Raw genomic sequence first — 16,007 nt, forward strand, 5'->3', positions numbered from 1 at the left:
GGACATGTGATTCCCTTTTGCCACCTTCTGATGAGCAAAGTTAATGGGGAAACCAGATTCACTTAACAACTGTTACTAACATAACAATTGCAGTGATTCACTTAACAACGGTGACAATAAAAGTCATAAAATGGGGAAAAATTCACTTAATACGTCTCTTAGCAACATAAATTTTGGGCTCAATTATGGTTGTAAGTTGACGACAATATGTAGATGATATTTATGCTGTATTCCTATTGTCCTTGTCTAACCAAGCACACTTCATACACCTTTTTGGGGGATCTGCGCATTCAAAATAAAAAAAAAAACTAGTTTCATTCCTCTCCATAAATAGTGTCTGGTATTTTTATTTGGTATGCCCTTATATCAAAGTGCAATGCAAGACCTATTTTTTTCTCATAATCAAAATCCCTCTGGCTTAGGCCAGAGGCCTCCAACCTTTTAAGCACCAGGGACCAGTTCTGTGGAGAGAGGTTTTTCAGAGGACCGGAGGGGGCGTGGTTTCATGTACTGAATGCATCCCACGGATGGAGCTTTGCTTGTTTGCGCAAACCGGTTTCTGGCATGCCGCAGTCCAGTGCCGGTTCATTGACCAGGAGTTGGGGACCTCTGGCTTAGGCAACTTCCAAGTCCTAAACTCTTGGTCTCCCATTCCTAGTGCAACACTGTAAGGTTGGTATGCAGGGAAGCTTACATTTTTCTCGTTTTAATTTTATTTTGAAAACATATTGGCAGCTGACTGGTGGGCATTGTAAGAGGTTGAGGGATTCTTCCACCTGTCTAGTGTGATCTGGATGGGTGTATCTAGATTTTGGATTTTTATCAACTCTGTAGTGTACGACCGATCGCCTCAATAGTTTTGGATCTCCTATGGTCACGAGAAAGCAGGAATACAGGGTAAGTAATTCCCATTTGATGAAAAAGCCAGATATTCATTTTTAGTTATTTGTCTTAATATTACCCTTGAGTCAAGAACTTTTAATTTTGTTGATGATACGATAAAAATATTTTATGTAATAAATGTTCTAATTACATGATATGTTCTAATTTGTACATTAATAAAGAAAAATAAAGTATGTAGCTGGGAACATTTTCTGTAGGCATTTCCAGCTGGCTTCATAAAGCATTCCCAGGAGCTTCAGTACTTAATAGGAAACATACATTGCTGCAAAATCTGGGATTATCACATGTCCTACAGTAGAAAATGTTAAGAATGATCTAGCCCCGTTCTATTTAAAGGTTCCTAATTTCATAATGGAATTCAATGCTTGAAGATAATGTAATCTGAATATTCTCTGTTCCAAACTACAAGCTTTCCTAGGAAATCCTAAGAACTATTCTCTATCACATTTATTTCAGAAGAGTAGTTAAGCACATAATTATTTTAAAAAGCTTGTTAATGTTAAATCTTAGTTAGATCCATTCATTTTTTTACATTCTTTCACAAAACATATAATCAGCTATCAATATTTAGCAAAAATATCAATCTTTTCAGAGCTAATTACTTATTAACTTCATGTAAAATGCCACAGAATCAAAGAGCCCAATATTATTAAAGTAAAGAGATTTGAAATCATTATAGCAAAGAAGATTAAGAATAGCTAACCAGGATCATTTTGAATGCTTATTTTAATAACAGATCATTAGTTAAAATAGTATCCCAAAAATACTGAATGAATACCAAATTTCAATTGATTTCAGCATTTTTTCATTTTTTTTTAAAAAAAATAGTTAATACGTGCATTAAGACTATCTTTAATCTTAAGGGGAAAAAATTAAAAATACAAGTTAAAAATACAACTATGGAAGAAAAAACTTTTTACAATAGTCATTGGTTTACTAATGAGTTCACTACTATAATATGAGCAATACAATACAGTATATCACAAAATCCATGCCATGCTAACACATATTTCCACATTCTTTGATTAATAGAAAATATTGTATTTTCCAAAACAGGTAAATCACTCATATGCAGCAGACATTTTTTTTTCTTGATTTCATGAAGTGGCCATTTCAAAAATTTGCATTGTTAATTAGGAATACATAAAATATTGTGCCTGGAGAACAAATTAAAAAGAAAAGAAAATTGTTAGGACTAACAACAGCACATCTCTGAAGAGGAAATTGTCGCATATAATTTTTTGTCAAACTAGACTCTAGGGCCACAGTTAATTTCATTGAATCTTCCATTGCACGCAAATACGTTGTGCTACTCGCCTCATCAAATTTTCTATGGGAATGAAAGTATCTTACAGGATAGTCTCATGGAAGTTATAGGGTATCTATATACAGGCCACTTATTACCAGCTCCTGTAATGATCTAATCCAGTGGTTCTCAACCTGTGGGTCGGGAACCCATTTGGGGTCGAACGACCATTTCATGGGGGTCGCCAAACAACACCATTTTTTCCCCCTTTTCCTTAGCTGTGCTACTCCCTTTTATTCTATTGGCTTTTGAAAGCCAATAGAATAGACTCTCTTGAATAGAGTCTAATTCTATTGGCTTTCAAAAGCCAATAGGAATTGTCCAGGCTGTCTCTGCCCTGCTGAGCCCGCCAATAGTCCCATTCTGCAAACGGTGCTGCACCAATTGAGTAGTCCTCGACTTACGACCGGTTGAGTAGTCCTTGACTTACGACCGGTTGGGGGTCGCGGCATTAAAAAGGTTGAGAACCACTGATCTAATCTATCTGAAATTTCAGAACACCTTTAAAGCGGTGGCTCATAGAATGTGTAGACACTAGTCTGGTGGGTGAGAAATACACTTACTTGCTTACCAAGTCTCCAAAGGAGGACAAATCCACCCAAGACAGACTGAATCTGTTCCATGATCTGCCTTCTGAGTGATTCAAAGCATCACTATCTTATCTGGAGTCCATGTTAGGTTCTTCGCTCTATTTCAGTCCATTGTCACTAAAAGACAGCAGTTCAGAACTTAAGCAGCTTCCTTCTAAAAGGCACAGATTTAATTGGGTACCTATATTTATATGGAATTTATACGTATTTCTATGGAAAGAGGTGTGTATTTAACTAACATTTAGTAATATCCCTAATCCTCCACTATTTCTTTCAGCAGTTCAGTAGAAATATTAAATAGCTGGAAGGATAAGATAGAATCCTGAGAAGCTCTACTGGCTGAAGACCACATAGACGTCTCCTCCAGCCTCATACGAACTGTAAGGAATAATAAAACAGTTGTTTCCAAGTCCCAAACCAGTTAAGCAGCCCAGAAGGGTAATACGATACAAAAACACACAGATCAGTTAGCAAACTGGCAAGGGTGTACTCTTCTCTATCCAGTTTCAAATAAAGATTGTCTCCTAAGGCAGTCAACCCTTTTAATTGCTAACTATGGTAATTACCTCAGTCTAATCCAGCAATCCATTGCATATATTGATTTTTTTAAAAATGTCATTGCATGAAATAGCACCAACCTTCTCTGTTACCTGTCCACTAAAAAAAGTGCTGGTATTCTGAAAAACCACCTGATTTGTATAAATCTCTATACACAAACATTTCACTCCACAGAACTATTGTTCCATAGGCGGCTCTTGAACATGAATCTCCTGGGCTTTCTTCATCCTGCTGTGCAACCCAAAGTCTTCTGTCCCCAAATTGCTTGACCCTCAAATAATATTGGCCCATGACTATTTTATCTAATGGGAAGAACTGCAGAAAAAGCTTTTGAACAGCATGATCCTGAATTGTTTACGTAAACTGCTGCTTTTATGTATTTTGCATGGAGTCTCTCAGATTGCATCTGAAGGTACTTAGCCAAAGGAGTTCTATGAGTTTCATGAATACACAGCCATTCTGTTTTTCTAGGAGTCGCTCTTGAAAAAGATATGTAGCAATTTAGCCAGCGTATCGTATAATCATTACCACTGGTTTACGGGGCTATTTTAATCAGTTGAAGGTAAAGATGATAAAAACGGTGGAACAATAGCTAGACCTGACTAAGTCTCTAGAAGGGATCTGATGTTCTGTTCAGTGACAGCAGTGACCGCAAGCAAAGCTGTTCTTATACGCCATCACTGCATCTGCAGAAAGGGTGTGTGCCAAACTATGATGGATGCTTGCCAGTTTCTATCTTTTAAAAATGGAAAAAATATTATCGAAGGAGTGAAACCTTCCATGCATATACCTGATATTTTTTTTCTTGATGTTGGAAATTAGTAATGTAGAGCAGGGGTCCCCAATCCCTGGACTGCAGCCCATTGGGAACCGGGCTGCGCAAGTGGCAGGAGAGCACGCAAAACTTCATTTGAATCACTTGATGTAGAGAATGAGTGGGGTAGATAATACTTTCACTCTTGATTCATCAAAATTTACATGAAATCGGATGTTATCTTTTTTTGGGGTTGTTATGGGAAGAAACCTTGTTAGTCTATACAAGTATACAAATCTATACCTGATTTAGTCGCCAAAAATCAGGTAGCACTTTTTCCAACTAGCACCTTTTTGCAGTAGCCCTTGATTTACATCAGTTCATTTAGTGACTAATCAAAATTATAACGGTGACTTATGACTGTTTTTCACACTTAACAGCCATTGCAGCATCCCAGTGGTCACGTGATAAAAATTTGACACTTGTCAACTGGCACATACGTACGACAGTTGCAGTGTCCCAGGGTCATGAGATCCCCTTTTGTGACTTTCTGACAATCAAAATCAATGGGGAAGCCAGATTCACTCAACTGTGTTGCTAACTTAATAACTGCAATAATTCATTTAACAACTGTGGTGAGAAAGGTGGTAAAATGGGACAAAACTTTCTTAACAACTGTCTTGCTTAGCAACAGAAATTTTGGCTCAATCGTGGTCGTACGTCAAGGACTACCTGTATTAAAACGTGTAGCGTTTTTTAATTGCAGTTCATTTCATCAGCTCCAGAGTTGGTATGGTATGCTTTTTAATAACATCTGTTAGCTAGAAAAGCTGGTGCTAGATGTCTTCTATAAAGCTAACTTTTGTGTGTTTTCACTAGCTAATCCTTCTTGAACAAAGAAAATCATTCAAACAGCAAAAGAAATAATCGCTGTACAATGCTTTCTCTTCAGCGGTCAGCTTAATTTCTTTCTTTTTTCGTGAGAGTAGTAAACTACATTGCAGCTCTTCTGACTTATTTAAAATTTTCATTTTGTCACTCTGAGTTAATAGAAAATGTTCAGTAAGAATCTTGTGCAATGATTTGAAAAAAAAAATCCCTTATAGCCTGAAGTACTTGTAAGAACGTTCCGTGAAGTCCTGTTAACTATGGAATAAAGCCACGTAATTGCTGATATTGCAAAGCACCAGAAAACACACTAATCACCTTAGCAAGTCAATGTGAACTTAAAGCCATTACATAAGAGTGGATCTGCTTGCTTTTTCGACGATTGCATAAATATGAATCCTGAAAGATTCACTCTCATTCAAAAAATAAACTTGTGAATGGAGGAGGGGAATATTAGGTAAGCAACACAGAGATCTTAGTCTCTTTGCTGAAATGTTGAACAAAGGATACCTCTTCAAAGAATACCATGGGAGTTTTTTTGGGGGGGGGGGAATGCATCAGTGATCAATTGTAGAATCTCCGTTGTCAAGTATCAGGAAATTTTTTCCCCCGTAGAATCCCAGTTCTACTACAAATTCATATCTAGTCCATATATCTCAAGCTGCAGGTATGGGACCTATTTGATGGGATAGTCTTCCTTCAGATGCCCTCTGTTTAGGGAAGTATAAGGAATTGTGATGCTATACATGTTGCAGAACAATCTGCACCAGAAAACATCAGTGATATATACCAGTGATCTGAATCTTTTCTTCACGAGGGACCCTCTTTAAATATCTTTTGTGGCCACGGACCCCCAATGTTTAAAATTTAAATCATAACATTTTTTCAAGTCTATGCAGATCCCCTGTGATGACATCAGCCCCCCCCCCAAGGTTGCGAGGATCACAGGTTGAGAATCGCTGGAATAAACAAGAGTGTTTAGCAACATGAAGATATCAAATTCCTTAACCTGACCTAAGAGACAAGCATTCTGTTCTTCCTAGAGTCTAATATTCCATGTACAGGTGTATCTTAATATGGGGCTGTGCTAAATTCACCTGCAGTTTGACGTAGTAAGGTCTGGATATGGCAGCTCTGGAATGGGCAGTGGTTTTTTATAGCCTCTAATGGCTGCAGGGGAAAAAGAATTAGGTCACTGGAGAGGATGGACCTGACATTTTGGGGTCTTGAGAAAAAATATTTTATCCCTTACTTTTTAAAAAGAATAATTTTGCCATTTAATTTCAAAAGTGCAAATTGGGAGTCTACAAAAATAGGGCTAGAAGTTTACATAACAATCCATGGGCTTTCAGGTAGGTTGCTTCTGTTTTATGAAAGTTTATTTGAAATAATATATTTATTATATTATGAAATATTATACAGGCAGTCCTCAACTTTCAGCAGTTCCTTTAGTGACCGTTCAAAGTTACAATGTCACCGAAAAAAGTGACTTATTATAACCATTTTACACACAACTGTTGCAGCATCCCCATGATCACGTGATCAAAATTTGGACACTTGGCAACTGACTGATATTTATGAAGGCTACAAGTGTCTCAGAGTCATGTGATCACTTTTTGTGACCCTCTGACAAATCGAAATCAATGGGGAAGCTAGATTTGGTTAACAAGCATGTTACCAACTTAATAACTACAGTGATTCACTTAGAAACAAAAATATTGCAGTCCCAAGGACTACTTGTAATTATGGAGTTCCAGATTATATGTATTTGTAGTTTTCAGTAAAAATTTATGGTCTTGAAGCAGTAATGGCAGGCAGGAGAGAATAACAAAAATCGTTGAAAAAAGGCTCATGAATGCCCAAAGCAAGTTTTGAGGGAATGAGTGTGGATATCTATAGGAGTTTCCTGCTTTCATCAACATTATTATTATTATCATCTCATAACTGTCTTTTGGAGATAGGTATGCAGTGTCTCTCATGCACAGACAAAAAGGGTAGTAGGATTTACAGCAAACACAATTTTGTCATTCTACATCTCCCCCCCCCCAGTTCATTCTCATAGAATGAGGCAAAGTACAGTTCTCTGAGGTTTTTTTGTAGCATACACACAAAAAGCATAAATATCCGTTTTCCACATTACCAGATACAGCTGTGTAGTTGTTAACAACTGCAAGGTTTATTTACCATAGTCTTCCTTCTTGGAGAATGGGTAACAGATGCAAATCCCAACAGAACATTTTTAGCTCAGGGTTGAACTATGGAGCCCTTGGTATTCTCCGCATTTGATAACGTGAGATGCAGTAGCGTTGTGCAAGAAGAAAGTGGGTTTTAACCCTGATTGAATGCACAGCAATCGTGTCTAGAACTCGAGGCCTTCTATTCTGAGATTTATGATTGCGTAGAAACAGCTGCTCTTCTCTCAAGAAAAGTAAGATTTTGCTTGTTAGAATAGTGTGGAGCAGAAGAGCAGAAAGTCTAGCAAGCAGAATGGTGGATGTTAAAGGAGTCTTCAGTTGAACAGGCTTCCTTTTACTAGTCCTACAGATAATAGCTGTGTGAGCTTTTTTTTTTCCTGCTCATTGGAATGAACAAAGCAGGTTTAAACTAGTTAAACTTCCTGTTTCTTGCTCTCTTGATATATTCTAGTAGTTCATTTAGGTGCCAGATTATGGACTTTGATCTCCTACAGGTTGAGTAAGGTTGCATCCAGAATCTTTTTATGATGCAAAGATACTTTAAAAATTGGGCCCTAGTCACAGCAGTGGTGAGATGTTTTTTTTAAAAAAATACTAAATTAATTTTCTGAATGTTTCTACCACTTAATTGGTCTTGAGCTAGCTATTCATTACACACCCTCCGTTATAGTGAGAAATCCTGCTGCTTTTAAAATTGCATTTAATTAATAAAGAAGAAAGGGAATGTTCAAAAAGTGATAAATATCTACATTTTAAAAGGTGAGTCTGGTTTCGGGTTCAGAAGCACATCAACATGGATTAAAAGAATAATTGCACATGGCGTACATCTCAGGGCTGTCAGTAAAAACTTTTTTTGCTGGGAACATTTTAGATTGGGGTCCCCAACCTGTGGGCCGCGTTAGAGGTTGGCTGGTGCGCTATACTATACTGCACTGCGCTACCTGTAGTCTTCAACTTACAAATGTTATTGAGCCTGGAATTACGGAAGTAAGTTGTTCTAGTCCAGTGGTTCTCAACCTTTTTAATGCTGCAACCCCCAACTGGTCGTAAGTCGAGGACTACTCAACCGGTCGTAAGTCGAGGACTACTCAACTGCTGCAGCACCGTTTGCAGAATGGGACTTTTGGCGGGCTCAGCAGGGCAGAGACAGCCTGGACAATTCCTATTGGCTTTTGAAAGCCAATAGAATTAGACTCTATTCAAGAGAGTCTATTCTATTGGCTTTCAAAAGCCAATAGAATAAAAGGGAGTAGCACAGCTAAGGAAAAGGGGAAAAAAATGGCGGACTGCGTTGTTTGGCGACCCCCGTGAAATAGTCGTTCGACCCCAAATGGGGTCCCGACCCACAGGTTGAGAACCAGTGTTCTAGTCCCTAAGCAGGTCACCAGGTAACTGCAGACTATTATGTTTAACCTACCGTTTCAGTAGTCCATCAGACTAGAAACTGGGAGACTGTTGACTTCTAGTTCTCCCTTAGGCACAACTGGGTGACCTTAGGCCACTTATTCTCTCTGACCCAGGAAGGAGGCACTGTCAACCCACTTCCAAAATCTTGCCAAGGAAACTGCAGGGGTTTTTCCAGGTAGTCGCCAGGATCCTCAAAGACAATTATATTGTGCCTTTTGTAGACAAGTTCAAAATATAGAGTGTTCTCTTTTACTCTTCTCCATGATAACCGTGCAAGATTCAGCTGCACGAGAGTAGCTTGGACAAAGACACCTCCTAGAATAGAGGGAGTAGACTAGCGCAGAGGTCCCCATCTCCCGGTCCGTGGACCAGTACCGGGCCGCAGCATGCCAGCAACTGAGCCACACAAATAAGCAAAGCCCCATCCACGGGATGCAGGCAGCACACAAAACCACGCACTCTCCAGTCCATGGAAAAACCTCGCTCCACGGAACCGGTTCTTGCTGCCCAAAAGATTGGGGAATCTATGGACTAGCTTGTATTAGAGCAGGGCTTTTTAACCTTTTCACAGAGTGTACCACTTTTAGGACTTAGCAAGGTGTCAAAAACTTGATGACTAAAAAAAAAAGGGGGGGGAATTTTGGGTTTTACTTGTTAGATTCATTTGTTGTTATAGAAGTGGCTAGTTTATACTATTATGGAAAAGTAAAAAGTTGAGGTTCGATGTTAAAGCTTCATTTTACTGCAACAGAGGAAGTCAGAAGTCAATGCCTTTTCCCCTTCTCCCCTCTCACTTTTTTCCCCTTCTTCCTCCCCACTGTGTCCTAATATTTGCTTTTGTATTTTTGTATTTTATTCCATAATCTAATAAAATGTTAGAAACCGTTAAAAAAAAAAGGAAAAAAGTACCGGTTTTAATTTCTTCGATGGTGGTTCCTTTGCTCTCAGGCCACATGGAGGACCCCCAAGCTCAGCCCAGCCTTCCCCAAGGGGGTGCCCGGCTGGGCTTACCGTCTCTTCGAGGCTGCTGCTGCTTGGCTCGCTCTCCTTGGCCAGGTTGCTCATGGTGTATGCGGGACGGCAAAATGTGTGGGTCAGAGGGAGGCCCACTCCCTCTCCATGTGAGGAGACCCAGCTTTGTAACCAAAGCATCCTCAGCGATAGGATGGGAGACCACCAGGAGAGTCAGGAGGAGGGGACAAGGGGATGGCAAAAGGGCAGCAGAGCTGGTTGTGACCAAGTGCTAAGGCAGGACTTCCCTCAGACCCTCCCTCCCTCTCATTATAATCCTTCCTTCCTTCTTCCTTCCCTGCTTCTCTTTCCTTCCTCCGCGCTCAGGAAGGGATGATGGCGGCGGCGGGGGGGGGGAGATTGCCAGCGCAGGTCGTCGCTATCCCACGCAGGCAGGGGCAGTCCTGGTGAAAAGGAAGCCTGGTGGCTGCGAGGCTAGGTCAGCGAGCGGGCATGGCGCTGATTTTCTGGCGGGGGCCATCAAAGCTGAATGTGCTCAGCCTTAGATCCACAGGGCAGCCCTGGAGCCAGTCAGTCCCCCCTGGCCATCTCTGCCCTGCCCCCTGGGGGTGCACAGAGAAGGCGAGCGTAGGCATTCTGGGGGAAAGGGAAGCGCTTCTCTTACGTTTTTTCTTTCTCAGTGGTCAGCAGGGACGGTCAGCAGGGATGCTTGGTGCTCGCCGCCCCTTCGCTTGCCCAGGGGGCGGGGTGGGGGCAGCCCCTCACTGGCCTTTTCCTGCTAAAACCTCCTTTTATATCCTTTCCTCTCTACCCCCTCCTCTCCTTTTCACTTCAGGGCACCCTCAGCTCCCGCAAGCGTCAATTAGCTGGAGCCGGGCGCTGATCCTGGGGCTTCTGCCCAGCCCCGACAGCTCTGCAGCTCCAGCTCTCTCCCTCAGGCTTGTGCGGTACTACTGTCGCTTCAGCTCATTCCTTCCCCCCCCCACTACCACTTCTCTAGGACGGTTGTGTACACCTGCCAGGTGCCAAAGTACCACCAGTGGTACATGTACCACTGGTTAAAAAGCCCTGCATTAGAGGGCAAACTAAAATCTGGGTCTTCCTTATTTAATCCAACATTGAAAGGGCTAAGCCACATTGTCTCCCTTCCAATTTTGCAGTCTGTTATTTGGCAAGGAAGGGGAGGCCAAAAAGGGACTGGTGATGGAATAGATCAGTGATGGTGAACCTTTTAGAGACTGAATACCCAAACTGCAACCCAAAACCCACTTAAGCATCATTGAGTGCTGGGTGGGTGTGGCCTATTTGCTGGGTGTGGCTGCGGTGGTAACAGCAGACTGGGTGGGACTATAAAGTTCAATCAATCAATTCCAACTTTGTAAGATCTTTTTTTACAGACGAGAAGTTGAAATGGACTGATTGAACCTTTTTTTTTTTTTTTGCACATGGCTGCGGAGGCCTAAAGTGAAAAGGATTTATAAAACCCAGCTGAAGGCCTAGGACTGGGGCAATGGCGCGTGCCCACAGAGAGGGCTGTGAGTGCTGCCTCTAGCACCCGTGCCATATGTTTGCCACCACTGGAATAGATATTCCTAACCAGTGGACAATTCAGCTGTTTGCTTGCACGGCACCAGCACAGGCACTTTCCAAAGTACTCACCTAGACATGACTTTCTCCCATGTGTCCAGAAGAAAACAACTCCCAAGTTGCAGCCAACAAACAGGAAGTATAGTTACTTCGCTCTGTTCCCCTGTATATCAGTAAAACTTCCTGCCCTATAGCCTTATCTTGTCTACAATACTGGAGGAATGGATAACCTTGAACGGTTGTTGAATAGCAGACAACTGCTGTGAGATAAGCTGTAGATGGCAGGGAGAGGGAAACGATCACAATGTATACACAATATAATAGCACTTATTTCAGGTTGCTGCTTCCATTTTAACTCGGGGTGCTGTGATTAATGTGGCCGCTTAGGCCTCTAAACCGTTTTGAACCCGCGCCAAACCACCTTCAGATCTGTGGCCAGGGCGGAGAGGTTTCTAGTAGGGCAACACTCGAAAGTCTTCGTTAAAAACAACCACTTATGAAATTTTTCGCCTCGACGATAAGCCAGAGAGAAAGCGCTGTTTTAAAGAGGGATGAAATATAGGGAGTGAGTCCAGAAGTGGGTAAGGTCCGCTCTAACTCGCGCGTGGAGAGGGATTGTGCGGAGCATGAAGTTTCACCTCCTTTTGCTCAAGCAGGCGGGCCGCCAATCCCGCCTGGGGAACGGTGATTTTTTTTTTTTCTCCTTAAAAAAAAGAAAATTATGCAAGCCGATAGATACTTCGACGCAGAGTCCGGCTCTCGTGTTTTATGCAAAACGGGGAGCCGGTTGATAACAGCCCTTCGCTGTAATACGTCGAGGGTTCCTAGTTCCCGCCTCATAGCAGCCAGCAAGGTGCCGGTGTGAATCCGCCTGGGCTTTGGCGATCCAGCGCCAGAGAACCAAGCTGCGGCGGCGCCAAGCGAGGAAAACTTTGCAAGAGGTGCCCATTTCAAACTCGGCGCTGGATCCGGGTGAGAGGGAGGATCAGCCAAGGATCCCGCGTTTTGGGGTGGGGTGGGGTGGGGTGAGCCGGGACGGGCAGGTTTGCCAGGAAGGGGATAGATGGGAAAAGAGCTCCGCTTCGGGTTCATCGGGGGAACCTCGAGAGAGAGAAAATGGAGGTCCGGGTAGCAGCTGCCGAGGACAAGCCTGACAGCCCACCCTGCTTTTTTTTTCTCTCCTTGTCTTCTAGGAGACCCCCGCGTCTCTGCAGGGCTGACCAAAATGACTGAGTGACTCTCGGGGTCGCCGCCTTCTCCAGCTTCCCCCCGATCCTCCAGGAAACCGCAGCTTTTCAGCCCCGCTAGGAAGGAAGGCGGCGTAGAGAGAAGAGCGCGGCTCGGTCAGGTACGGAGGAGTCCAACTGAGGAGCGAGCAGTCTGTACCCCATACATGTTTACGGTGCGTGCCCGCCTGGCCCCCGCTGCCTGCTTGCTCAACGCCAGCCTCGGCGCTGCTGCTCGGTGCACATGCGCAGTTGACAAGTTTGGTTTGGAAGGACGGGAGGGGAGGGGGAAGAGGCGAAGGGCGGAGGTAAAAGGCACGTTGCTTTCCCCGGTTGGGGCTTCCCGGCGAGCGGAGCTTTTCCGGGACCGGCTTATTCCAGCCTGCGAGCGCCGGTGGCTCTTTGTTCGCCCGGGCGGCAGGCCACCTGAGCGCCTGTATCGCGATCCGGGGAGTCTGGGGCAGACAATGGTGGAGGAGCCGCCGCCGCCGCCGCCGCTCGCGAAGCAGACCGAAAAGTAGGAGCATCGGAGCAAACCGGCTCTAGCCGGGAGGCGCTGGAGGAGGGGAATTGCATTGACGCCGGACTGCGAGAGCGGTTTTCGAAGAGAGCAGGCGCAACTGGCGTTGAGGTTGGCTCTGCTCTCTCTCTTTTTATTATTAAAAAGAAAAGAAAAAGAGGGGGGAAGGGCCTGCCGTCGCCTTTGTCACATCTTCTCTGTCCTGCAGTAAGTTCAGCCTTCGGTCTGTGGAAGGAAACGCAATCCGGCCGGGCGAGGGTGTCTGGCTGAGCCTTCGGTGCATTGAGGGGAGAAGGAAGGTTTCCGGCGTAAAGTTCTTTTGGCTCAGCCAGAAGGGTCGGGAGAGCTGGGTCTGCCGTGCGTGCATCCTGCCCTATGAGGAGGGGAAGCTCTGGTGACATGTGTGATGCGCTGGTGTCTTTTGGAACAAAAGATGGGGAATGTATCCATCGCTTCCTTTGGCACCGAAGGGGGCAGTGTGCAGGATACAAAATGCACCCCCTTTCCTCGGATAAAATCCTTGTTTCATAGGGATCATTGCCACTGGTTACAGTAAGGAATGGCCTTTTTTTTTTTTTTGGTGGTAGCTGGGAAGCCTCTGCCATGATTGATGCAAGCACTGTTTATGTGCCCTTTTTTGCAAGCTGTTTGATAGCCTGGCAGAGCAAGGAGTACATAGTTGATACAAAACAAAAACAAAAAACCAAGGCCTGGATGGGGGAAAAAAGCTGTCCCATTTTTCCACTGAAATATATAAATGGAGAAGGGTGACAATCTGATTTTCTGTCTACTCTCTTCTATAACAGTATAGCTTTGCAACCAGAGTTGTAGATATATTTATAAGCAGGCATAATACAGGTTAAATATTTTTAATTGAAGGATTGGGTTTAACATGGAACTCTTATTCTTTTCTCTGGAAACCCTTGTGACTTTATTAATAATTGTGCAGTATTCAGCGTGTCGGTTTTATTTAACAAATAAGTCAACCTAGCAAGCTAATAGTACGTGCACAAAAACTTGGTCCAAGTGAATATGTTTTCTTTTTCTTTTTGCTCTGTTAATAAAATACTAATGTTATAATCTCATCTCCAGATTAGCTTTGAGCTGGAATTTTTCTGGTTTAGGCTGCAGCCATGAGATACTCAGTAAGTTCAAGTTGCTTATCCTCTTATCCCAATCCTTTCTGGAAGATAAAAGCAGATGTTTGACATTTTCTGATTCAGGAATGTGTATTCCACTGGTCCTTGCAGTGTTGAAAATGGTCAAGACTGTTTTGAATTTGCAGTGTCTAAAAAGGAAAGTGTTGGTTAGATTTGTCACAGGTTAAATGAAGATGATGCCAAGGCTTACTACTCTTAAGTAGTAAGAGTGAGTTGGACAATAGTATTTATGAATAGTTATCCCATCCTTGGATATCTGAGGCCTAAATTGCATACCAACTCTTTTTCCAAAGACCAAACTAGATACTGTGATAGCAAATCTGTTCCCTGAAAGCATAAATCTTGTTCAAGGGATAGGAGATCATTCCTGTCTGAAGGAATAACCAAAATAAGCCCTTTTCCCTTTCTTGGAAAAAGTTCTGTCCTATTTCAGTTTGATAGAACCCAAGTTTTTTTTTTAAAAAAATTTTTTTTTACTTGGGCCCACTGTAATAATTTCATTTTTTCAGACTTTTTATATCTATGTCCTTTGAACTGTCTCTTCTATGCCTCACTCTTATTTTGTTGTTGTTGTGTGACAATATTTGGTTTTATCCTCTCTCCAGGAAGGCTAGAAGAAGGTGATGCATTCCTTTTTCCTTCATATTTACTCTCCAGAAAATGTTTAATGCCTTTAGTAGTACTGAAATTGGAAAATTCCTAGACTGAGGAAAATTCCTGGAGAATTTGGTTGTAAAGAAATACGGCAATGAAGACATTTTGAATCCCCATTGCTTTCAAGCTGTTGATTAGAATAGCCTTGGAAAATTCTGCAGAGCTAAATCTAGCAATTCCTCAGGCTTATCTTGGTATACCCATCCTAGTTTTAGACAGTAGAGTAGGGTATATTTATCCAACGTGTCTGGCAAAATGTACATTCTTCCTGCTCTTTTCAAGGCTTATCAGACTAACAAAATAACTTGCATGTTACCAGAAAGTTCTAAAAAATATAATTACCCCCTTCATGTTCAGTCTCAGTTACAGAATGTTATGCTATTATGCGTAAACGTAGTTCTTTGAGCTTAACTCTTGAACCCTTAGGGATGATTCTTCCATTCTCCGGTCTCCAACAAAGATTGGACAGTAATTATGTTCATGGACCATCCTGAGCTCATCTGTGGCTTGTTTCAGATGTGAAGCCAGCCCCTGAAGTACATCAACTATAATTTACACATGAATTAAACCATTATGACTAATTCTACAAGTCATGCCTGAAAGAAAGCATGGCATAATCTAATGCACGAACCTATATTGTCTCTGATGATAGATCTTAGATAAAACGTTAAGCCATTTATTTCTGATATTTTATCAGAATAGTTTGCCAAGAAAAGAAGAGGTAAAGTAGATCTCCCTCCCTGAAATATTTATCAACCAAGTCAGTATCAAATGGTTTGGCAAACTTGGTGTTTTCTGCATAAACATTCTTAATGATTTCAGAAGAAGTCTAAGAGAAGATACTATCTGACTAAGTTAGTGGAGATATAAAGCTGTTGGCATGATGATCTGGATATGACTTAATTTTTAGGAAAGTCTATACAGGCAGTCCTTGACTTACAACAGTTCATTTAGTGACTGTTCAAAATTACAATGGCACTGAAAAAAGTGACTAATTTTTTCACACTTACAACTATTGCAGCATCCCCATGGTCACATGATCAAAATTTGGATGCATGGAAACTTCATATTTATATCCTGGTGTGGTGTGATCCCCTTTTGCGACCTTCTGACAAGCAAAGTCAATAGGGAGGCCAGATTTACTTAACCACCATGTTATTAACTTAACAACCGCAGTGCTTCTCTTAACAAATGTAGCAAGAAAGGTCGTAAAATGGAGCAAAACTGGCTTAGCAAATGTTTCACTTAACAACATAAAATTTGGGCTCACTTGTGATCATACGTTGA

At 42.2% G+C, this 16,007-nt stretch overlaps 1 protein-coding gene across 8 annotated transcripts in view; it reads left to right on the top strand.

Annotated features, from left to right (window-relative positions):
- Positions 1 to 16,007, top strand: part of LRRC8D (leucine rich repeat containing 8 VRAC subunit D) — an 87,154-nt gene that overhangs the window by 21,583 nt on the left and 49,564 nt on the right. For 2 of the 8 annotated variants that reach the window (XM_039324706.1, XM_039324708.1), the window contains exon 2: positions 12,354 to 12,508. The exons of 2 other annotated variants lie outside the window; for them this stretch is intronic. The gene's annotated coding sequence lies outside the window, so the exon portion shown is untranslated. Of the gene's footprint in view, positions 1 to 11,105; positions 12,133 to 12,353; positions 12,563 to 12,672; positions 13,018 to 16,007 lie in introns of those variants that run through there. 4 more of the 8 variants (XM_039324709.1, XM_039324705.1, XM_039324707.1 and 1 more) reach the window with 4 other exon arrangements.

This window comes from Crotalus tigris, unplaced genomic scaffold, assembly GCF_016545835.1.
Source record: "Crotalus tigris isolate CLP2741 ecotype Arizona unplaced genomic scaffold, ASM1654583v1 scf7180000024307.1902530, whole genome shotgun sequence".
In the NCBI taxonomy this organism is placed as follows: Eukaryota; Metazoa; Chordata; class Lepidosauria; order Squamata; family Viperidae; genus Crotalus; species Crotalus tigris.